This window comes from Rana temporaria, chromosome 13 (assembly GCF_905171775.1).
Source record: "Rana temporaria chromosome 13, aRanTem1.1, whole genome shotgun sequence".
Taxonomy (NCBI): Eukaryota; Metazoa; Chordata; class Amphibia; order Anura; family Ranidae; genus Rana; species Rana temporaria.
In genome coordinates, this window is record NC_053501.1 from 43,292,311 (window position 1) to 43,316,681 (window position 24,371).

The window sequence follows — 24,371 nt, forward strand, 5'->3', positions numbered from 1 at the left end:
TTTATTTCTTGGTCCAACACGACCAACACATCAACTTAAGGTAGACAGGAAAGGTTGATGAAATAAAGGAACTCTGCAGTATCAGACTTTGGATAGAGAAAAGCAATCCTGCTATTCTGTAGTTGTATCAATGCGTCGCCACTCCAGCCAGAGTGGGTGAAGTGCCTCTGGACAGACCCCTGCCACAGGCCTGGCAGCCGGATTGCCACTTAAGGTTGCTGGGAGGAACAAGTCTCTGCCACAGACTTGGCTCTGATTGAATGTTGAGACCTCTGCCACAGGCCTAGTGCAAGATTTGAGTTAAACAGCAGAGCGAATCCTCCCAGTAAATTACTTCAGGGTCACCGGTTGACAGTGCAAATGTACCTGTCAATGTTCCGGTCACCAGATCCCCGATGGTTCGTTCAAGCCCTTTTGGATAACCTGCCTCCGGGTTCTCCTCAAGCCGATCCCCCACCGAACGGCATACAGCCTGGGATCTCCTCATTAGAAGTGGGGACCCAGTAAGTCACTGGGGCCCCTTGGTAGCATCAGTCGCTCCAGGCCAGGAGGGCCCAGAGTCTGGAACTCTGCGTAGCGTGCGACCCCAGGCCAGGAGGGCCATAGTGGTGGGGCCCGCGATGGTGGGTGCTGCACATGGAACCAGGAACCTGCGAAGAACCCAGAACAACGGCCTCCGCCACAGAAATACCCCTCCCCAGCATGCACAGCGAGGCCCAACTCCTCTTATTGGCTGCTGGGAAGAAGCGGCTCCGCCTGGATCCCTCTGGCGCCATCTGCCGTCCAGAGATGAGACCGTATCTCTGGACGCACAGACTGACCCACAGGACAATCCAGGATTTGGCGACAGCCAAATTGACCAAAATCAAGAATGAGAGCAACATAACTCTCTCATTCTCCCACTAAATTTAACATAGCGTCCTTTCTAATTGTCCAAATTCTTTTATTATATTTTTTCTAGACATTACAGTAAATACAACATAAAATCAACATATAGACTAACAACATACATGGTCTCGATTTGGTACCCCTTACACTAATATGAATAAAAGAGATAAAAGGGGAGACATCTTCAAACGGTATTTCTTCTAGAATATTCCTTACCACTTTGCCTCTAGATCTAATTTTTCCCATTGCATTCTTTATGAGGAGCACCGGGTGAGAGGGCTCCAAAGCCCCTAATGGAGGGGGGGCGGGATAGGTGGGGGAGATGGGGGCGTGGGGTAGCGAGGCATTAGAGAGATAAAATAATAAAAACAAAAACAAAGATGGATGAGAGAAAGAAGAGAAAGAAGAAAAAAAAAAAGAAAGGAAATATACATATATCCTCATATATGCACACACCCATACACACACATATATATATATATATATATATATATATATATATATATACATACACATACATACACATATACAAATACATACACATACACTTACACACATACCATTCACACACATACCCAAACTAACATACATTCCAGTTCCTTCTCCTTCCATACCCCCCTCCCCTAGATCATGAAAGGTAAGTGTTTAGACAAGAATATATTAGGGGGGATATTTCCCCTTGTGTGAATACATTAAATGTGAGAGAAAAAAAAAAAAAAAAAAATATGTAAAGACAAATTAAAGGAGAAAATATATCTAATAAGAAGGGGAATAGAAAAAAAAAAGGCAATTCCCCTATTAGTGCTAGACAAAAAAGAACATAATTTATCTAATTAACATATGGGGGGATAATTCCCCTTAATTGTGTATACTCTACTAGAAGGGGGGAAAAAATAAATAGGTAAATAAATAGATAAATAAATAAAAAGAGGCAAAACAAAAAAAAAAAAAAAAAAAAAAAAAAAAAAAAAAAAAAAGAAGGGAGAGAAGGAGTTTAATCATCTTCCTCCCCCCTTTCTTTTAAGGGAAGCCGAGTTTCCCTACATTGTGAAAGGTGTGAGGGAAAAAAATAAAAAAAAATAAAATAAAAATAAAAAAATTATTCCTAGGGGGAAGAATTTCCACCTATTGTGTATTAGGGGTGAGGTGGGGGAAGGGCCCCATCCCTTATATGATATAATAATCATTATTGTGTATATCATCAATATTATTAGAGTGCAAACACACATATAGGGGTAATAAAAAAAAAGGAAGAAAAATTCCCCTATATTGTGAGAGGTAGATAAGAAAAAATATTATATGGGGCATAGTCCCCTTGTTGTGTATATTCTCGTGTAGGAGAGAAGGAAGGGAGGTGGAAAAAAAAAAAAGAAGGAGAAAGAGAGAAAAAAAAAAGAAAAAGAGGAAGAGGAGAGAGAGAGAGAAAAAAAAAAAAAAAAAAGAAGAAGGAAAAGGGAGGGGGGGGCGAGAAGGAGGACAATATCTACCCCTCTCCCTCCCCCCTCCTCTACTCCCCACCACTCCCTCCCTCCCCATCATCCCCTCTCCCAGCCCTATACTCCCTCCATCTCCTCCAGATCACTTCATGTCTTGATCTTAAATCCACATGGAAGGACCACAATTCCTCCATCAGTTTCATTTTCTCAATTTCTTGAAACCACTCTCCAATCGAGGGTGCTTCTTTTTTCCTCCAGTTCCTGGGGATTAGTGCCTTGGCACCATTCAATAGGAATGGAACCAAGGAACCTCTATACTTTTTCCTGGGCAGACTCGTAGTATGAAACAGACATTCCCATGGATCATACCTTATTTCATATCCACTTATTTTTTTAACCAACGCCAATATCTCCCTCCAATATACCTGTATGAGGGGGCACTGCCACCATATGTGGGCATGGGTTCCCTCCATCCCACACTCCCTCCAGCATAGGGAAGAGGCCTCACTACTCATTCTGTGTAATTTCATTGGAACAAAATACCATTTAGTAAGTAACTTATAGTTGGTTTCTTTTACTTTTGCATCCATCGATGTGGCCTGGACATAGTCTAATACCGACATAGCGTCCTTTCTGAAGGTAAAGGGGTGCTACATAAAAAACAACTGTCACTGCCCCTACGTATGACTGGTCTTCACAGCAAGGAGCATTGGAAGGGTGGACGCATGTCAACAAACACACAGAATAACCAAGCCCAACTCACCAACCAATCAGCAACCAACCATGCCACATTCGCATCCCCTTTCTTCCCAATTCTGATGAATGGTTTGAACTTCAGCAAGTTGTCTTCACCACGTCTAGATGCCTAAATGCATTGAGTTGCTGCCATATGATTGGCTGATTAGCAATTTGTGTTACCAAGCATTTGAACAGGTGTACCTAATAAAGTGGCTGGTGAGTGTAAATTGAGTTGCAGCTGATTATGATTACACAGCTGCCGGTATTTATAGAATAATACCTATTTTTCCTAATATGTTTTATGTTGTTTTTTTTCTGCAATGTGCCGCCATATCCCATAGCAATGTACCAACACAGTGTAACTTTATGTTTATTGTGCTGCCAATTTATTTACATTATGTAGTGAGAAAATAACAGTGTATGATTGTGATTCCTCTGCATGCCTTTGTTCCTCTCTGTACATGTGTACTTGTGTGTGCGCTCATGCTGACATTGAGACTGAGATCTCAGCCAGATTCACAGACAGACAGAAATGAGCTGTCATTCCTACATGTGATTGCCAGACCCAGCCAGTTGTTGCCGGGGCTGTCATGCTGTTAAATTAGCTCTAATGAACGAGTAATTGCCTTAGATATAGTTGAGCTTTTCAAAGAAAACAAGGATTCTAATTGATTTGCAATTTGTTTGGCATGTGGCATTGTCCAGGGGCTAAGCAGTGGTCTTCTGGGTTTCACACTGCATGTATTATCCTTTTATTAATGGAATAACAGCGCTGATTACCTGCCTTCTGGGCTTAATGTACCGATTATTGTAAACTTTGTTCTTGTGGCATGCCCATGACAAGGAAGGAATAATGGGCAAGTGGGTGGCCCTATAGTTGACCAAGCTTCCTGCTGCTAAGGTCTCAGTGCCTAAAGACATGCTGATAAAGCAGATCAAGTGAATAGGTTACAATAGCGGACTAAAGTCTTAAGTCTTGATTGAGGCAAGTTGCAGGTTCAAGAACCCTCCCACCCGGTCTCCATTGCTACATCTTCTCTCCTGCCTGAGTTCATTCAGCGAAGCAGTGGATCTTTTCCCTGTCTTTCCTGGTGGTGGTGCTTTTTTCATCTATTTTAAGCTACTTTGCTTAATTTCTAACACACTGAAGGAAGGAATTTAGCTGTTGGACTTGCACTTCACAGGTGGTTTTAACAATACAGTTTATGGTTAGAAGCTTGATTTTTTTTTAACTGTTCAAGTAAACCTAAGAAATACTGTACATGGGTGCATGCTTAGCTTTAGACCCATGACACGCCGAGGATTCTGTCTAGCCAGCCCAGCAGCAGAGTTACCAAGGTGCAGCTGTCACTTTATGAAATGGAAGTTAATTTCTCACTTGTTGAAATGCTGCACAATCTTTTGGGCAGATCCACAAAGAGAGTACGCGGGAGTATCTACTGATACGCCGGCGTACTTTCAAATTTCCCGCGTCGTATCTTTGGTTTGAATCCTCAAACCAAGATACGACGGTATCTGGGTTAGATCCGACAGGCGTACGGCTTCGTACGCCTTCGGATCTTAGATGCAATACTTCAGCGTCCGCTGGGTGGAGTTCTCGTCGTTTTCCGCGTCTGGTATGCAAATTGGCTATTTCCGACGATCCACAAACGTACGCGCGGCAGTCGCATTCTCTTACGTCGTCTCTAGTCGGCTTTTTCCAGCGTATAGTTAAAGCTGCTGTTTTGCGGTGTATAGTTAGACTTGCCATGTTAAGTATGGCCGTTGTTCCCGCGTTTCATTTGAATTTTTTTTTTTTTTTGCGTAAGTCGTCCATGAATCGGGATGGACGTAATTCACGCCTATGTTAAAAAAAATGACGTCCTTGCGACTTCATTTAGCGCAATGCACGGCGGGAAATCTAGGGACGGCGCATGCGCAGTTCATTCGGCGCGGGGACGCACTTCATTTAAATGAAACACGCCCCCTAATCGCCGATTTGAATTACGCGCCGTTACCCTGCCAGAGATAGACTACGCCGCCGTAACTTACGACGCAAAATCTTTAAGGATTCGAACTAAAGCCAGTACGGCGGCGTAGCGTATCTCTGATACGCTGCACGGGTGCAGATCTCTGTGGATGTGCCCCTTTGTCTCTAGCAAAGTAGCAGTGACAGCGTGACATATCGCTGGACAGGCTAGCATAAGATTGACACCAAGGGGTGTTAATAAAATTAAAAATACTAATATTTTTTTTTTAAATGTATATATATTTTTTTATATTCTGTTATAAAATTTTTCAAACAGGTAATTTTTCTCCTTCATTGATGTACGCTGATGAGGCTGCACTATTGGGCACTGATGGGCTGCACTGATAGGCACCGATGGGCTGCATTGATGGACACCGATAAGGTGGCACTGGTGGGCACTGATAGGCTGCACTGGTGGGCACTGATAGGCTGGAACTGGTGGGCACTGAGAGGTGACACTGAGAGGTGGCACTGATGGGTGGCACTGAAGGACATTGATAGGAGACACTGGTGGGCACTGAGAAGTGGCAATAATAGGTGGCATTGATAGGTGGCACTGATAGGTGGCAGTGATGGGCACTGATAGGTGGCAGTGGTGGGCACTGATGGGTGGCAGTAATGGTCTGTGTCTGTGAAGTGGCACATTTGTGTGATGTATATGACCTCCTATATTGAATTGTATTGTAACTGTACTGTCCTCCCTCATGTTGTAAAGCGATGCGCAAACTGTTGGCGCTATATAAATCATGAATTATAATATTAATAATACAACCAACTACAGTAACACACATTTACAAAGAAAAACACACATTTACAAAGAAAAGTTTTTACATTTCCAGCAAAGTGACATCTCCCAGCCACTTTGCTCTGTTTTTAAATAAAGCAGCCGAGGATTCCCAAGATTTATACAGGACCCTTATCCTAGATGAAGGGCTGATATAGATGGTAATAGGGGACCACCACATAAACAAAAATTTGGACCTCTCCCAATTCTTACCAGGACTTTCAAACATGTAATAAAAATGAGGTCGCCCCTAAACATCCACAGGAGATCTCTAACCACTTCAGTACAGAACACTTTCACCCCCTTCCTGCCCAGACCAATATTCAGCTTCCAGCGTTGTTGCATTTTTAATGACAATGGCGCGGTCATGCAACGCTGTACCCAAACAACATTTTTATGATTCTTCCCCCCACAAATAGAGCTTTCTGTTTGTGGTATTTGATCACCACTGGGGCTTTTAATTTTTTGCGCTACACATAAAAAAAAAAAATAATAATTTAGAAATAAAAAAAAACGTTTCTTCGTTTCTGTTAACATTTTTGCAAATAAGTATTCTCCTTGATGAGGCTGCACCGACGGGCACTGTATCAGCTTTTCCTGCTGGACAACATATGACGCCCAGTCAGGATAATACAACCAATTTCTGGACATCATTCTGCTATATGGTGGGCGGGAAGTGGCTAATCAAGCATGTTGATGAAGACAAGGGCCTCTTCCCCACAACCTTGGCCCGGTGGTTGTGGGGGTCTGCAGGCGGGAGGCTTATCAAAATCTAAAAGCCCTTTTTAATGATAAGAGGGGCTGCTGATACCAACTCCCCATGTGACTATGTAAGCCCATTTTTTGCCTTGTATAGTATTTAAACTATTCCCAAATTTGGTGTTGGGAATGTGTAATTTAAAGTACTTATTAACTTTGGAGCTGTGAATTGCAGGTTCAGCATTTTCATGATTTTATATTTTTATTATTGTTTTTATTATTTTTCGTTTACCTCAATAAAAAAAAAACTGCATACTCCCACCCACAGAGCTAACCCGCCCTGAATGCCAGGTAAGCAGACAAGTATCCTCATAGCAAGGGAGCAGCAAGCATGCCATGCTGATATCAGCTTATTTGGTTGGTTGGGGGGTGCTTTGAAAGAGGTCCCCCCCCAAAAAAAAATCTTAGTCATAGCAACAATGCATTGATTCTAAATAGGACCAGGCTCTTCTTCATCCTCAATGCCTAGGAAGGGATACTGGCATCTTTGTGTATGGGAAATGGGGGCTTAAGCACCTTCCCTTGTGAACTAGTTTTATGGTCCCTGAATGACTATTATTTTCTTATTTATTAATATTTACCTCTCCAGGTCCCAGTTATGTCCCGTGGTATCAAATCCAGCACTGGTAGATCAATGAGAAACATAAAAGACTCCCTCCTCTCTTCTCAAACTCTGCTTAACCACTTCCATACCAGGCACTTACACACCTTCCCGCCCAAGCCAATTTTCAGCTTTCAGCGCTGTCGCACTTTGAATGGGAATTACGCGGTCATGCTACACTGTACCCAAACAAAATTGGCGTCCTTTTTTCCCCACAAATAGAGCTTTCTTTTGGTGGTATTTGATCACCTCTGCAATTTTTTTTTTGCGCAACAACTAAAAAAAGACTGAAAATTTTGAAAAAAATTACTTTTTATTTTTTTCTGTTAATTTTTTTGTATATAAGTAAGTTTTCTCTTTCAATTATGGGCACTGATATGGCGGCACTGATGGGCATGATGAGATGGCACTGATGGACATCGATGAGGTAGTACTGATGGGCACCGATGAGGTGGCACTGATGGGCACTGATTGGCGGCGCTGGTATGCGGCACTGATGGGCACTCATAGGCGGCACTGATGGGCACTCATAGGCGGCACTGATGGGCACTCATGGGCGGCACTGATGGGTACTCATGGGCGGCACTGATGGGCACTCATAGGCAGCACTGGGCACTCAAAGGCGGCACTCATGGGCGGCACTTATGGGTGGCACTGATGGGTACTTATGGGTGACACAGATGGGCACTGATAGGTGGGCACTGAGCATGTATGGGCACTGTGGGGTGGCACTGATGGACACTGTGGGGTGGCACTGATGGATCCATGTTGCCAGTCAGTGCCCATCTGTGGGCACTGATTGGCATCTTTTTTTTTTTTTACTTGCCTTTTTTATTTTTTTTATTGACTTTTTTATTTTTTATTGACGCTTTTTTATTTTTTTTTCCCTTTCCTGGTGGTCCAGTGTGGGCTTCCCTGGTGGTCCAGTGTGGCGATCTGAGGGGGGGCTGCGCTGATAAACAATCAGCGCGAACCCCCCCTGTCAGGAGAGCCGCCGATCGGCTCTCCTCTACTCGCGTCTGTCAGACGCGACTGAGGAAGAGCCATCAACGGCTCTTCCTGTTTACATCTTGATCAGCCATGATTGGACACGGCTCATCACGTGGTAAAGAGCCTCCGCCGGAGGCTCTTTACCGAGATCGAAGATGCAGGGTGTCAGACTGACACCACGCATCACCGATCGCCGCGAGCGAGCGCGGGCATGAAATCCTGCAGGACGTCAATAGACATCCAGTCAGGGTTTCAGAACCACTTACCGGACGTCAATCTGTTATTGACCGGGTGGGAAGTGGTTAAACACTCAGATTTTCTGTAAAGTTCTATGTGCCTAGGGAACTCTGGGATGGAGCTCCCCGTGTCCTCATTGCCCATTTTTTGACAAATGAACTCCTCTCAAAGCACCCCTCCATTGCTGAAGGGCACACGGGTTGGTAAAGCATTTTTTTACAGCATTTTTTACAGTAGAGACATTTTCAGCACCATGGATTGTTAAAGCAATTAAACTATAACTAAAGGCAAATATTTTTCTTTCGTTTTGGATAGAGTGCAGATGAATTAGAACACCTGTCAGTTTTTATTGCTGTCTGTGCCCCCATTAGGAAGTTTCACTCTCTCTATTTGTCCTGTTTACCATTATCATTGAAAGTGAAAGTAAAAGAAAATCACCAATTTTGGGTCGTCCCCAGAAAAGTATGGACACATTAGAAGATGTCAGCTCAAAACGAGTGCTACTGTCGCCCTTCTTTCAATTTAGCTCAGCTAAGCGCTTTAGGACCGTATATTCAAGAATATCAGCAACAGACTACCAGATATGCGTAAATCGCAGCAGCTGCTTAAAAACAACAACAATTAAGTGAACAGCAGAACTAAAACATTTAAAACTCAAAAGTCACAAAGTTTTATGTAGAACCGTAGCAGCGCTACTTTCAAACAGGCGTTTAAAATTTTCTATATCTCAGGTGAATATAGGAATTCGACAATAGTGCAGATGGAAAACACACATAAAATCCTTAATCAAGTGCTCCTTTCACCAAAGGGGGGTGTTCAGATGAAGTCTAACTAATGACGAAACGCGTCAGGGTGTGACGCTTATTCACCGACCAGAGACACTGTACAGCCCCCAGGAGCAGGAACAGGAGATAGGACAGACATCTGCATCTTCACAGGCTCACAGGGAGAGGCATACAGGCACAGTACAGATACGTTTTATGCTTGAAATCTTTATATTGTGGTACGCACAATTTATAAAGGGGATGTTTTGGGGCTCAATAAATGATTTAAAACGATGCCACACTATATATTTTTTCCATTATATGTGATTGCCGTTTAATTGAACATAACATACCTGCTGGTGGAGAGTGCATCTTCCAGGATACACACAAATATATAATCCAGGCCCTTTATTTCCAGTCTTGTGGTGAGTGCATCCCCAAAAGGGGAGTCAACATCCCCCCATGTGGTGAACGCCCCCCCCCTTGGTGAAAGGAGCACTTGATTAAGGACTTTTATGTGTGTTTTCCATCTGCACTATTGTCGAATTCCTATATTCACCTGAGATATAGAAGAATTTCAAACGCCTGTTTGAAAGTAGCGCTGCTACGGTTCTACATAAAACTTTGGGACTTTTGAGTTTTAAATGTTTTAGTTCTGCTGTTCACTTGACATTAGAAGATGTGCCTGGGGGTCCCCAAAGGATTTCCTTAATTAGCAGATATTTACTTTCACTTCTTGTTTTGGCTATGGGGCAGGAAGTAAAGGTAAATCTCTAAAAATGGAGCATAAATGGCAAAAAATAAACCAACAGGGGTTAAAAACCTCCCTTACTCTATCCAAAGGGAAAATTATTATTATTTTGCCTATAGTTCTACTTTAAGATCTCAGCTGTATCTCACAGCACCATGAATTGCAATCATCAGCATGTGAATAAATGGATTCCTGGCAATTTAAAGCGGAAGTAAACCCATCTATAAAACATTTTCATTTCCAGCACGTACCGGAAATGTAACACTCCCATTGGTTGTGCTCTCAACCAAAGTGTCAAACCATCCAATGGCTGGTGTCATAACTAATCACATGTGCTGCATCATGTCAGTTGTAGATTACACAGAGTCAAAGGTGGCAGCTTCCTTGGCTGAAAACAATACTTACAATTTAACAAGATATGCCCAAGATATTCACCAAATGCGAAAAATAGCCACTACTCTACTCTTATGATGCACACTGGTGATTTTCAATCTAACAAGATTCATTGAGAAAATGCTGCAGAATACATAGTGCCGGACAAAGCCCTTCGATCATTACTGGATGAAGTTCTCTGGTGAACCTTAACCACTTTATTACTGGGCACTTAAACCCCCCTCCTGCCCAGACCAATTTTCAGCGTTCATCGCTGTTGTACTTTTAATGACAATTGCCGATCATACAACACTGTACCCAAATGAAATTTTTATCATTTTTTTACACAAATAGAGCTTTCTTTTGGTGGTATTTAATCACCACTGGGGTTTTTATTTTTTGCTAAACAAACAAAAAAAACATGGAAAATGTTCAAAAAAAATCATGTTTCATATTTTGTTATAAAAATGTTCTCCTTCATTGATATGTGCTGATGAGACGGCACTGATAGGCTGCACTGGTGGGCACTGATGGGCACAGATAAGGCAGCACTGATGGGGACAGATAAGGCGGTACTGATGGGGACAGATAAGGCAGTACTGATGGGCACAGATAAGATGGCACTGATGGGCACTAAAGGACACTGTTCAGTGTTACTAGTGGGCGGCACTGATGAGCACAGATAAGGCAGCCCTGATGGGCACAGATAAGATGGCACTGATGGGCGGCACTAATGGGCACTGGTAGGTGACACTGATGGGCACTGGTAGGTAACACTGATGGGCAGCATTGTTTATGAAGCACTTGATAGGTGGCACTGTGGGCACTGATAGGTGGCACTGTAGGCATTGATAGGTGGTACTGTGGGCACTGCTGGGTGGCACTGTGGGCACTGGTAGGTGGGACTGGACTGGTAGGTGGCACTGTTGTGCATTGGCAGGTGGCACACATGGTCACAGATGAGCTGTTTGCAGCTCTCCCTGATTGGGACCAATGTCCCTCTCATTTCCGCCGGTACTTGCAAAAATATGAAACAATAGATGGGACTTTGCTGGCTCCAGAAAAATATTACAACCATAATAGGAAAAGTTTGTTGTACATCAAGATAAAAACTGTTACAAAAATTAAAAACAACTATGGGTCCTCATGCAAGTAGATCACATAGGACTGGGTCATAAACCTGAATATACATACACTCCAGAACTCAACCACAAAGTGGAAGTCTTGAAATGCAAGCCAATGCGTTTCAATGTTCAGTCTTTTTCAGGGGTATTCCACAAAAGGGGGTGGATTCTATAAAAGACAATATGTTACCAAACTAATATATAGTTTATTAGTGTATATCGAATATATACTATTACAGTATAATAGTGTATATCTGGAGTGTATGTATATCCAGGTATATGGCCCACTCCTATGTGATCTATTAGCATGAGGACTCATAATTATTTAACATTTTTGTAATTGTTTTTATCTTTATTTACAATAAATCTTTTCTATTATATATGGTTGTAATATATGGTTGTAATATTTTTCTGTTGCCAGAAAAGTCCCATCCATTGTTTCGTATATTTACAATTTCTCTAGGGATGTGGCACCATGAATTAGGATAGAAGCATACAGTATCTGGGACAACTGTGTTCTAAAGCTTAAAGCGGGGGTTCACCCGAAAAAAAAATTCTTAACATTAGATTGAGGCTAATTGTAGGAAGCACAATCGGGTGTTTTTTTTTAAATCAATGCAGTACTTACCGTTTTAGAGATAGATGTTCTCCGCCGCTTCCGGGTATGGTCTTCGGGACTGGGCGTTCCTATTTGATTGACAGCCTTCTGACCGTCGCATACAGCACGTCACGAGTTGCCGAAAGTAGCCGAACGTCGGTGCGCAGGCGCTGTATAGAGCCGCACCGACGTTCGGCTTCTTTCGGCAACTCGTGACGCGCTGTATGCGACGGTCAGAAGGCTGTCAATCAAATAGGAACGCCCAGTCCCGAAGACCATACCCGGAAGCGGGTGTACCATGAATACTACATTAAGGCCCAGATTCTCAAAGGGCTTACGACGGTGCATTGCCATGTACGCCGTCATAAGTCCTAATCTGGGCCGTCGTATCTATGCGACTGATTCTTAGAATCAGTTACGCATAGATAACCATTTTTTTGTTTTCCCTGTCGAGTATGCAAATTAGCTAGATACGCGAATTCCTGAACGTACGCGCGGCCGACGCAGTAAAGTTACGATGTTTACATTAGGCTTTTCCCGGCGTAAAGTTGCCCCTGGGTATATGAGGCGCAATCAATGTTAAGTTTGGCCGTCGTTCCCGAGTCAAAATTTGTAAATTTACGTTGATTGCGTAAGTCGTCCGTGAATGGGGCTGGACGCCATTTACGTTCACGTCGAAAACAAAGACGTCCTTGCGACGTCATTTGGAGCAATGCACCCTGGGATATTTTTCGGACGGCGCATGCGCAGTACGTTTGGCGCGGGAACGCGCTTAATTTAAATGCTACACGCCCCCTACCCGCCTAATTTGAATTAGGCGGGCTTGCGCCAGGTGATTTACGCTACGCCACTGCGACTTTACACGCAAGTGCTTTGTGAATAAAGCACTTGCCTGTAAAACTGTAAATGAGATACGTTACGCCCGCCGACATTTACGCCGATCTACGAGAATCTGCCCCTAAAGCTATATCTCTGGTGATAGCGGTCACAGTTGCCATTGTGCTTATGTTAACTCCCAAGCAAGTTTAATGCCCTCAAAGGATGGTGACATAACTGATCATATGTGCAGCACTATGGCAACTGGAGATCTAAATAGAGGCAAAGACGGTGCCACCTTTGGCTGCAAAATTATAGCAGGGTTTAGTTCCGCTTTAAGACAAATGTAAAAACCAGGAATTGTTGTTAATGTATCCCCTCTGTTGCCAAGAACAAGTCATCACTTGGAGCTGCAATGTCATAGTCTGTTGGTGACATTTACTATGTGACAGTTATTATGCTTTTTATTTTTGCACATTTCTAATGGAAAAACTCAAACTTTTTTTTAATATTTATCGACATGTAGGCTGATTTTAGCACAAAGTAAACTCCTTTGTTATACTTTGCTCCAACTATGCATTTATTTAATGGATATGACATGCTCCCTTAAAACCTGTCCATAAATGAATGTTCCATTGAAATCACACAATGGAGGAAGTAATTAGAAATTTTGAAAGTGCAGGATAAAAAAAAAAAATCAGTGTGTCTTTTTAACATGCAGAGAAATATGAAGTGCATACCCTTTTTAACATCTGATGTAGAAAATGTAATCTTATTTTTGTTAATTAAAGTTCTATGTGACAGCTTTTTATAAAGTAGACATTGTTGTCCAAATCTTTGGAGGAGAAAGTGTAGAAAGGTGTATGCTGCTGTTAATGTTTTTTTTTTCTCTTATGAAAAGACTCTGCTTTGCACTTATAGTGCAGACACATCAGAGCCGACATGAATAGAAATGAGCGAAACAATCAAAATTCACTCTGCTACCAATTCACATGAATCACACCCAAAACCTGATTTTCCAGTAAATGTTACGATATGACGAATCAAATTTAAAAAAAAAACTTTTTTTTTTTTTGCTGTTTTAAACATTAATCGATGGTGGTGGTTTCAAAGTCTGTAGGATTATAGGATTTACAGGGAGTCACTGGGCATTTTAAACAGGGCCAATGTAATCCATAATGTCATCAGTTATCCATGTAGAAGGATAGGAAATATAGTCATGACTATCCTCTCCAGCTACTATAAACCTTTGACACTTTCCAGACAGTGTTCACAAAGAGGATCATATTAGGTAAGAGAATTAAGACAGGGCTTCAGAACACTACAAAAATATCTGGCACCTTTTAGTCTGTATTTTTATCAATCCAGGACTCCAGTGCACAAAGAGAAGAACTGACACCTTTCAGGAGTTTACAAAATGTATTATTCCAAGAAAATCCAGCAACCAGCAAACACTGCATAGTGAAAAGAACTGACAATATTCCAGAGTAGTTGACAAAGACAGTAATTCGGAAAGAGCAGCAAATCAGAAATCTGGAGCTAAAGAAAGATTAACAACTTTCCATAAAGTTGATGCAATGGAGTTGATTTACTAAAGGCAAAAAGACTGTAAACTTTGCAAAGTGCAGATGCTCCAGAGCTTAGTAAATTAGGTAAAGTTTCACTTGCAAAGAATACCCAATCACATGTGTAGCCCTACCCCCGCAGAAGCTGCTGGTTTAGATTTGGGATTTGCACGTTACCTCTAAGTTCGTTGTCCAGGGAGGAAAGTCTGTAGAAATTGCAATGTCCACACAAGATGTAAAACCGTCAACTGTTAGGTTTTATTTTTCTGTATAAAACTTGTGAAGGAAGTAGAGAGAGTAGAGAGAAGGGGAAGGGTCAGGTACGCGGTACATAATGCACAAAAGGTATCTAAAGTTCCAATATTCACCACTCACTCCTGAGTGGGTATTGCTCACCCGGATAGACCCCTCTCACATGGCCTAGCAGCCGGAATGATGCATGGACAGTATGAAAACAGTCTCTGCCACAGACCGTCTGAGGAACAAACGATGGATAGCCAGGAATCCTCTGCCATAGGATTTAAGTCCCAAACTTCCTGCCTTACAGAAAAACAGCCTTTAAGCCAATCCAGCGGACTGGATTGGCAAAGACAAATTGAGTAGTGGCTCCCTTTTATAACAAGGTCACCAGGCCTACCCTGAGACATCAGCTTGCCTTGCTTGGTCTCCTCCAGGGCAGGTCCTCCCCCCGGTTTCCTTCGTTAAAAATCTCCCCCCCCCCACTTGGATGGACAGCTTGAGATCCCTTCTAGAACCATAGGCCCCAGCCAGCAGGGCCTACTTAATAGGAATACAGCCTCGGACCAACATGCCCCTGGGGCTCTTCTGTGACCCAGAATCAGCTAACAGCAAGCTAAATCCCTCTATAAAAAAAAAAAATTATATTAAAACAAGGGGTCGGTAAGCCCAACCAAGGTAATTTCAGGTAATTAAAGTTATAACAAATACCTCAAGAACTTGCCATGCAATACTGTAGACCACAGGAAGTCACAGATTGACCACCTACCAAGTAGTTGTAAACCGCAGTATAGCCAAAAGGCCATAAATCTTCCAAACACCAGAATTAAAAAAGGATAGACAATGCTGTCACCCTAAAAAAACACACAAGGGCCCAGGCAACATACACATGCATACCACACACAGCATAACCTATGCAGGTTGCAACATGCAGACACTTATACAGGTGTAACACTGCCAGTCTGCCCTGTAGAGGGCTAGGGAAACACATCAGGCACTGAAATGAGTATTGAGGTGTCCGATGGATCCACCTGCAGTGGAGTGCACAGCAAGGGTTAAGCAGAGCTGCCTCACTGGGGTTTCAAACTCAATTTCATCATGGGCAGCATCAGCATTATGATTGCCGCAAAAGGGCCGGTTGTATCTGTAAGATTAGGTGTCCAGCGCATCCCCTCCCCTTACATTAGATCTCAAGAGCCACCCCACCATCAGAAGTTGAGTCCCCCACCCTAACTTACATCACAGTGCACCCCCTTTCCTTATGCTGCTGCTGGGAAGAAGCAGGATGCATTGCTTGAAAGCAGAAAGTACAGGGTCTGAAGGAGGACCAGAGGAGGGCTGGAGCTCTCCTGCAGCTGCAGGAGAGGTGCGAGGGCCACATGAAATGGCCTGGAGGGCTGGATTCGGCCAGCAGGCCTTGTGTTTGACACCTGTGCTTTAGAGGGATTGACTAGTCAATGGCTATCAGTCATTGTACCTCTCCATAGGGGCAGAAGGAGTGGCCCAATTCATTTTAAAGTGGTGGTGGACAGAGGCTGAGCCTGCGCTTTGCAACCTGCATAGGTTATTCTGTGTGTGTTTGATGGAGGTATGCATGTGTATGTGTATGTTCTTTTACAATCCTACACTTCTCTTTTAAACTAATTAAAATGCTCTTAACTTAGATATAATAGTGCAGCCTCTACCTCCAGCATCAATAAGTTTTTGATGACTTTTCCAAATTAATAAGTGAATTTAAGTTTATTGTAAATTTGTTAAACAATTTATTGAAAGCAAGGATGTAGGAGGCACAGCATATATGCATGCACATAGCTGGGGTATATATAGAAGAGGTCTTCTGTTGTGGGCGCATACTCTCTGATGAGATCAGAAAGGTCAAAGAAGAAATGCTGATCTTTGGGTATCATTGCTACTAGCTGCATTTGATGAAGGAGTGTATGTAAGGCTGCTGTAGATTTTCAGCTAAATGATGACTATAGGGGAGACTTGCTAAAACTAGTGCACACAGAATCTGGGGCATAGTAACCAATCCGCTTCTAGGTTTTATTGTTAAGACTGATTTGAACAAGCTGACGTTGGAAGCAGATTGGTTACTATACACAGCTGCACCAAATTCTGTGTGCATCGGTTTCAGTAACTCTCCCTCTGTTTGTAATATCCAGGAAAACCAACAAGGCGCCTCTAAGTGCAGAAGTATAACACTTTTAATATCCCCTAAAGGGGTTAAAAACACGTTCAAGATGGTGGATGAAACAGGCATGTAGCAGGTAAGTGCGTCCAGAAGATGTTCCAGTGGCAGGGCAGCCCCAGTCTGTGATGGTAAAGCTTCCAGGGAAATTAAGACCCATTTTATTATTGTTACAGTGAGCAACAAAATCAGAGACTGAGGATACACTCCCATCCCAGGTAATGATGACGTCATCTATATATCTTCCATAAAACACAATGTGAGATGAAAAGGGGTTGTTATGCCAAATATAAGAAGATTCCCAAGATTCCATAGTAATATTTGCATATGATGGCGCAAAATTAGCTCCCATTGCAGTCCCGTTTACCTGCAGAAAGAAGACTTTTTCAAATTGAAACTAATTATGAGTGAGGCAAAAAGCAGTTGCCTCTAAAATAAAAGATGCTTGCCTGGAATCCAATAAGGGATCCTGACATGAAAAGGATTGGACAGCACGCAATCCCACTTTGTGTGGTATAGAGGTGTACAGAGACTGGACATCAAGTGAAACCCACAGGTAAGTGGGCTCCCAAGAATAAGGGGAGAGGAGTTGTAACAAGTGGTTACCATCTCTGATGTAAGACGGCATGGATTGAGCAAGTGGCTGGAGGAACTGGTCAACATATTGGTCAACATATTGTGAAATGCCACTGGTAATACTCCCCATTGCTGCCACTATAGGTCGTCCAGGGGGATTAGTTTGATTTTTATGCACCCCTGGACGACCTATAGTGGCAGCAATGGGAAGTATTACCAGTGGCTTTTCACAATATGTTGACCAGTGCGGGCATCGTGCGGAAACATTGGGCCTTATTGTTGCAGGATGAACACTCTCTGCTTTACAAAAAAAAAAAAAAATTGCCTACAGAAAGGCCCCTAACATAAAAGGTAAAGTGGAACCAAGTAAGTTAAAAGAAAAACCCTTACCGCCAGGGTATTCTATCCCTACATTTTTAGCTATCTCAGGCATGTATCAGTGCTGAAAACCCCTATGTGTATGCATATCCTTATTCTCCCTGATAATAATTCCCCTGTTTTAACCGTAATTTATATGGATTTTAATATCGTCAAAAATAGATTATGTTGTATTTTTAATATTTATGCCATACATCATTTTTTTCCCAACAAAAAATTAGTATGCAGACTGAGCAAAAAGTAGAATGCAGATTCTGTCCTATTATGCTGTCCAGTTATGGTCCTCCTTCTTTCCATTTTTTTATTTTTTATTGTTACTTTTATTTTTATTATTATTATTTTTTTATCTGTGTGTGTAAAAAGTGTATAGTCATTTGGCAGCGTTCTGCTGCTAAAACACTGTTTTGCTTTCTTTTTGATTGCTATCCACAAGTCCCGCCCCCATTACAACACATAGACTATAAGAAGTTTAGCTCTTATGGAACCATTGTTACTGGATGAAGAAGAAACCAATGAGCTGTTCCGAAACGCGTCCCACCTCTATGACACACTTCCTGTCCACTTCCTGTTTGTGATTTATATAGAAGCCTCTCAGTAACAAAAATAAATACAGGATTAAAGTACCATCATCCTAAGCATAAGTTTGAATAGAAGTAGGGTTTGTTGGGACCCCAGAGGCCCAAAAAAGCCAGAGAGGTAGGTAGGGGCAGGGGGACTATAGCGGTACTAGGTAAGTAAGTTAGGAAGAGAAATGTAGTAGAGGTAAAAAATGAATCAATTTATTAAAAGTAACATCAAAAAACATGAAATACACAGTTTTATAAAATACATCAGCAGCAATATAAAATACACATATTATACGACCGGCCAACTCATCACCGAGGTGGTATAGGACCCTGATCAGAGGGTGGCGGTGGAGCGAAGGTAATTTGAACAGAGACCGCTTGTTGTAGGTAGGACACCAAGCGTGTCCCAGGGCCAGGTGTGTACACCTCGCTTGGTGTCCTACCTACAACAAGCTGGTATACCCTAACCGGTCACCTCCAGCCCTGTACACGGCTCTCACAGTAACTGCTGCCTATTACCAGATAGGTCCCAGGGCCCTTTAACCTTCAATACCTTCACACAGTCACCACAGGTCCTCTCTGCGCTGGGGCAATCTTACCAACTAAACCTCCGTGTGAGAATCTTTCTCCACGCTCCTCTAACGAGTGGATACCTTGTGCACAGAATAATATCTCCTGACGAAGCTACTACAGTAGCGAAACTAGTAGAGATGAGATCTTGACTTATATGACCCCCTTTGCTACATTTCTCTTTCTAACTTACTTACCTAGTACCACTATAGTCCCCATGCCCCTACCTACCTCTCTGGCTTTTTTGGGCCTCTGGGGTCCCAACAAACCCTACTTCTATTCACACTTCCTGTTTGTGTTCCATGCTGGTTTTTGTCTCGCTTCCTCTGACATCATCCCCAGGCTCCAGCACTATTGTGTCCCCTGAACATTCACAGCACAAGTTGGCTGTTATCTCGTGGACTTCCCTGGAAGCTTTACCATCACAGACTGGGGCTGCCCTGCCACTGGAACATCTTCTGGACGCACTTACCTGCTACATGCCTGTTTCATCCACCATCTTATAAGTGTTTTTAACCCCTTTAGGGGATATTCAAAGTTTTATACTTCTGCACTTAGAGGCGCCTTGTTTGTTTTTCTGTTTCCATTAGAGATTGCTTGTCTCCCTGAGTGCTGTCTAAAGGGTGTGAAGATCTGCTACCCTCTCCAACACAGACTTTATCTGTCAGGATTCAAATGCTTGGAGCGCCCTGGATATACACATTTTTCTGTAATATCCAGGATGTCATTAAAGGGGGATTGTACTGAATGCTGCTTGCCACAAGAGGGCTTAGCCCATAATGAGATCTGAACAGGTGAGTTAATACCTATGGATGGTCACAGCTTTCACGTGATCCTGGGGATTATATATACAAATTATAAGGTGGAGATTGGTTTTGATTCTTTGCATTTTGTTCCTCGTTATCCTATTATCTTGGATATAGCTTTGTGTCTAATTATGAAAGGGGATTATTGGCTGTGGAAACTAATACAAGAGTGCTAAATGGGTAGTTATTGACACTGTGCTCACTATTGCCTCTACATTTTTTTTTTAGTATATGGTAATGTTCCATACACAACTTTTAATTATATGCCAATTATGCATGTTTTTGCTGTTTATGTTATCTATGACCAGGCGTTATGAGTAAGTTCCAACAATGAATTTGTCATTAGCTGCAGTAGTTAGGTAATGCATTTCCCTATCATATAGAGCAGGGGTTTTCAACCTCAGTCCTCAAGTACCCCCCCAAAAGGCCATGTTTTAGGAATTTCTCTTAGATAAAATAGCTGTCCAAAATACCAAGCCATTGACTCTGATTTAAAGCACCTGTGCAAGATAAAGGAAAACCTGCAAACATGGCCTGTTGGGGGGTACTTGAGGACTAAAGCCAGCTCGGCTTGGCACGGTTCGAATTTCGAAAGAATTTTCTTTCGAAAATCGTATCTAAGAATTTTTGTACGAATTTCGCACCGTTAGTGGGCTGCAGCAACAGCCGATTTTCGTGCGGCAATCAAATTTGAGGAATCGGACATCTTGGAAATTTTTTGAAAAACAAACGATTTTCTAATCAATGATGGGAGAATCGTGCGAGAAATAGAAAAAAAAATGTGCATGTGCAAGAAAAGAAAATTACGGGAGAGAAAATAATTTTCCCGGCCACAAAAATTATTTTCTGTAGCAACATGAAGGCTTGGTCGAATTTCGAAAATCAATGGTGGTCAACGTTCTGATTTTTAAAATAAAATTTGTTTGAAATTAGACCATGTATTAGATTGAGAACCACTGATATAGAGAAACCTGACAACCACAACAGGGTAAGGTGTGACCCTATATCCACTGATATACTACCTGTTTCAAAGACTTTTTCACTTTAAGCACAACTAAACCCACCAATTTAACTGTTTTCCAAAAGAAAGCTCAATATCATTAATATTATACAGGATTTATACACTCACTGACCACTTTTATAGGTACATCTTGCTAATACCGGGTTGGACCCCACTTTGCCTTCAGAACTGCCTTCTTTCTTCGTGGTATAGATTCAACAATGTGTTGGAAACATTCCTCAGAGATTTTGGTCCATAGTGACAGGATAGCATCACGCAGTTACTGCAGATTTGTCGGCTGCACATCCATGATGCAAATCTCCCGTTCCGTACAAAGACTTCAACACATAAGGAATTTATAATAAAGTATTTTTATTACAGAAATTTGTTAAAAACATGTATAAAAAAATTTGGGCCCCAAGAGGGCACTGGAGACACTCTCTATTAAATGGATATTGAAACAGTGATGGAAAAAGGCATAACCTATATAACCAGATATTCTCGACATGTTTTGCGGGAATGTCCGCTTCTTCAGGAGTAATACAGAGCAAGCAAACTTATTTATAATAAGATAATAACAATTATAACAGAAATAATGAACAATATAAAGAGGATAATGTGTTTAGACCCCTTTCACACTGAGGCGCTTTGCAGGCTAAAAAATTGCGGCATTTTACCGCAGACGCCCGGGCGCGTTCAGTGTGAAAGCAGCATAAAGATCTATATAGGCTTTACAAACTCTTACCCCACAAAATCTTACCCCATATATCCTCGGTCTAGGGGTACTCATAATCATTACCTCAAAGGAATCTCAAAGTACGATCCAAAAGCAAAAATATATTCCTATATTATTTTATATGTAAACAAATTGCTATAATAAAAAATACTTTTTTATAGAATACTTATATGTTTATGTCCTTGTACAGTACCATTAGCCCACAGGCGCCCCCCAAAAGAATAATATATATATATATATATATATATATATATATACAATATCTCACAAAAGTGATATAACAGTGTCAATTTGCTGTCCCCTCAAAATAACTCAACACACAGCCATTAATGTCTAAACCGCTGGCAACAAAAGTTAGTACACCCCTAAGTGAAAATGTCCAATTTGGGCCCAATTAGCCATTTTCCCTCCCCGGGGGTCATGTGACTCGTTAGTGTTGCAAGGTCTCAGGTATGAATGGGGAACAGGTGTGTTAAATTTTGGTGTTATCGCTCTCACTCTCTCATACTGGTTACTGGAAGTTCAACATGGCACCTCATGGCAAAGAACTCTGAGGATCTGAAAAAAAGAATTGTTGCTCTACATAAAGATGGCCTAGGCTATAAGAAGATTGCCAAGACCCTGAAACTGAGCTGCAGCACGGTGGCCAAGACCATACAGTGGTGTAACAGGACAGGTTTCACTCAAAACAGGCCTCGCCATGGTCGACCAAAGAAGTTGAGTGCACATGCTCAGCATCATATCCAGAGGTTGTCTTTGGGAAATAGACATATGAGTGCTGCCAGTAGGGATGAGCCGAACATACCCGGGTTCGGTTCACACCAGAACGTTCGAACAGACCGTCCGTTCGCGCGAACATTTAGAACCCCATTGAAGTCTATGGGACTCGAACGTTCGAATTCAAAAGTGCTCATTTTAAAGCCCAATATGCAAGTTATTGATGGAAAACGTCTTTGAGAACCCGGGTCTTGCCCCAGGGAACATGTATCAATGGAAAAAAAAGTTTTAAAAACTGTAGTTTTTTTCTTGAGCAGCGATTTTAATGATGCTTTCATAAGTGAAAAAAAAAAATTCCTTTAAATATGGTACCTGCTGGGTGTCTATAGTAGTGGCACATGTTTAGAAATGTCCCTGCACAACATGAGATTACTCTCAGAAAAAAGTAATTTAATACTGCTTGCGGCTTTAATGTAATGTTTGGTCCCTGCAATATGGATAAAAATCATTGAAAAAAATAGCATGAGTTTCCTCGCCACCATTCCCCCCAGGTCATTACAAGACCCAGTGCCGATCCTGACCTCCCTGGGGCCCTAAGCAAAATGACATGGCACATTAAAAATGAGAATCGGGGGGGCGCTGATGACAGTGACATGTCACATTAAAATAAGTTGAGAAGCGGGGGGAGGGGGTGTTCTGCTGTCGGAAATGACTCAGCCAGCGAGTTTAGAAGCGGGGTGAGGGGGGCCCTTTGCAGCTTTGCGGGGCCCTAAGCGGCTTGCATAGTGAGCCTATAGCGAGGATCGGCCCTGACAAGACCTTTTGGCCCTATATACTTTGAACAGCAGTATACAGGCGTTGCAAACAAGATAAGGACGGTAGGTTTCTTAAGTAGAATCAGAACCATGTCATACTTTGCTCCTGCATATTGCACAATTTCCTAAAGAGACCCTCAACAAACTACATGACACTTGTGCCTGATGAGGCCACTGATGTTCCAGTGGTGGTGGCCCGTGAGACTGTCCATACAGGCTTGGCCCCCCAAAGTGCATGTGCTGTGTGGCAACAATATGTCGATTATTTTAGGGGTGGGGGGGGCCATTACAATGCCAGATCTTGGCTCATAAAATTATTTTTTTGGGAAAGTAAAATTCTAGAAAAAAGGGGGGTTGCCTTTGAACAAATTCTGTGAAGAACTCCTGTTCTCTGAAGGCCTCCATTATTTCTGCAAGTCAAAATTTTGCAAAAAAAACTAATGTCAGTCAAGCCTTAGCTTTCTCCCAATATATAACCCACAAACTCATCCACTGATCATAAAGTCCAAAAATCAAGTTTCGTATCGTCGTTTTGCACGATCGTTTTTCCGACGTTTTCTACCGACTGTGAACGACGTTCTCATTCACGCAATATCCCTTTATACACTGCGCATGTGAGAAGCTCCGCACGTTGCCACGCCCATGACGATCGTTCTAGTGATTGACACGCCCCTTTTCAGTCGTTGAAGGGAAGAGTCAGAAGAAATGATGGAGGGAAGACAGCAAGCTGCAACCAGGCAGGAGAGAGGCCAGGCACACACCAGGAGGAGCAGGAGTTACAAAGCCACCAACATGAGCTTCGAAGAGATGGTAGAGATGGTGGCTGTTCTTAAAAAGGAGGACTACGACGGCAAAAAAGGGCCTTACAAGAACCCCAATAAACTTAAGGCACAGATAATGGAGAAGGTGCGGAGGACTCTCCATGCAAAATTCGGGGTGCAGAGGTCCAGGGAGCAGCTGCGGAAGCGATGGTCTGATTTGAAAATCAGAGAGCCGGACCAGATGGGGAGAATTAGAAGAGTTCTCAGAAGACGTAAGTAAATTTCATGTGTACCCTGAATATTTGTTTTAATTCTTTTGCGTCATTTGGTTTTCTTTCAGGTTGTGTATATAGACAGTCCAAGAATAGATGTTTCAAGGTTCCTGTTTGTGGGCATAATAATTGGTTGTTCATTGTATTTAAGATCTTTTTATGTGAGACCAATTTTTTATTGAATGTAGATGTGTTATTAACTAGATTTAAATAATCCAACTTAAGTCATTATACAGTAAAAGGAGAGTATGCTCAGCACAGCAGTTGATTACACATATGGACTCAGTAGCACAATGGTTGGCATGGCCGATCCGCACT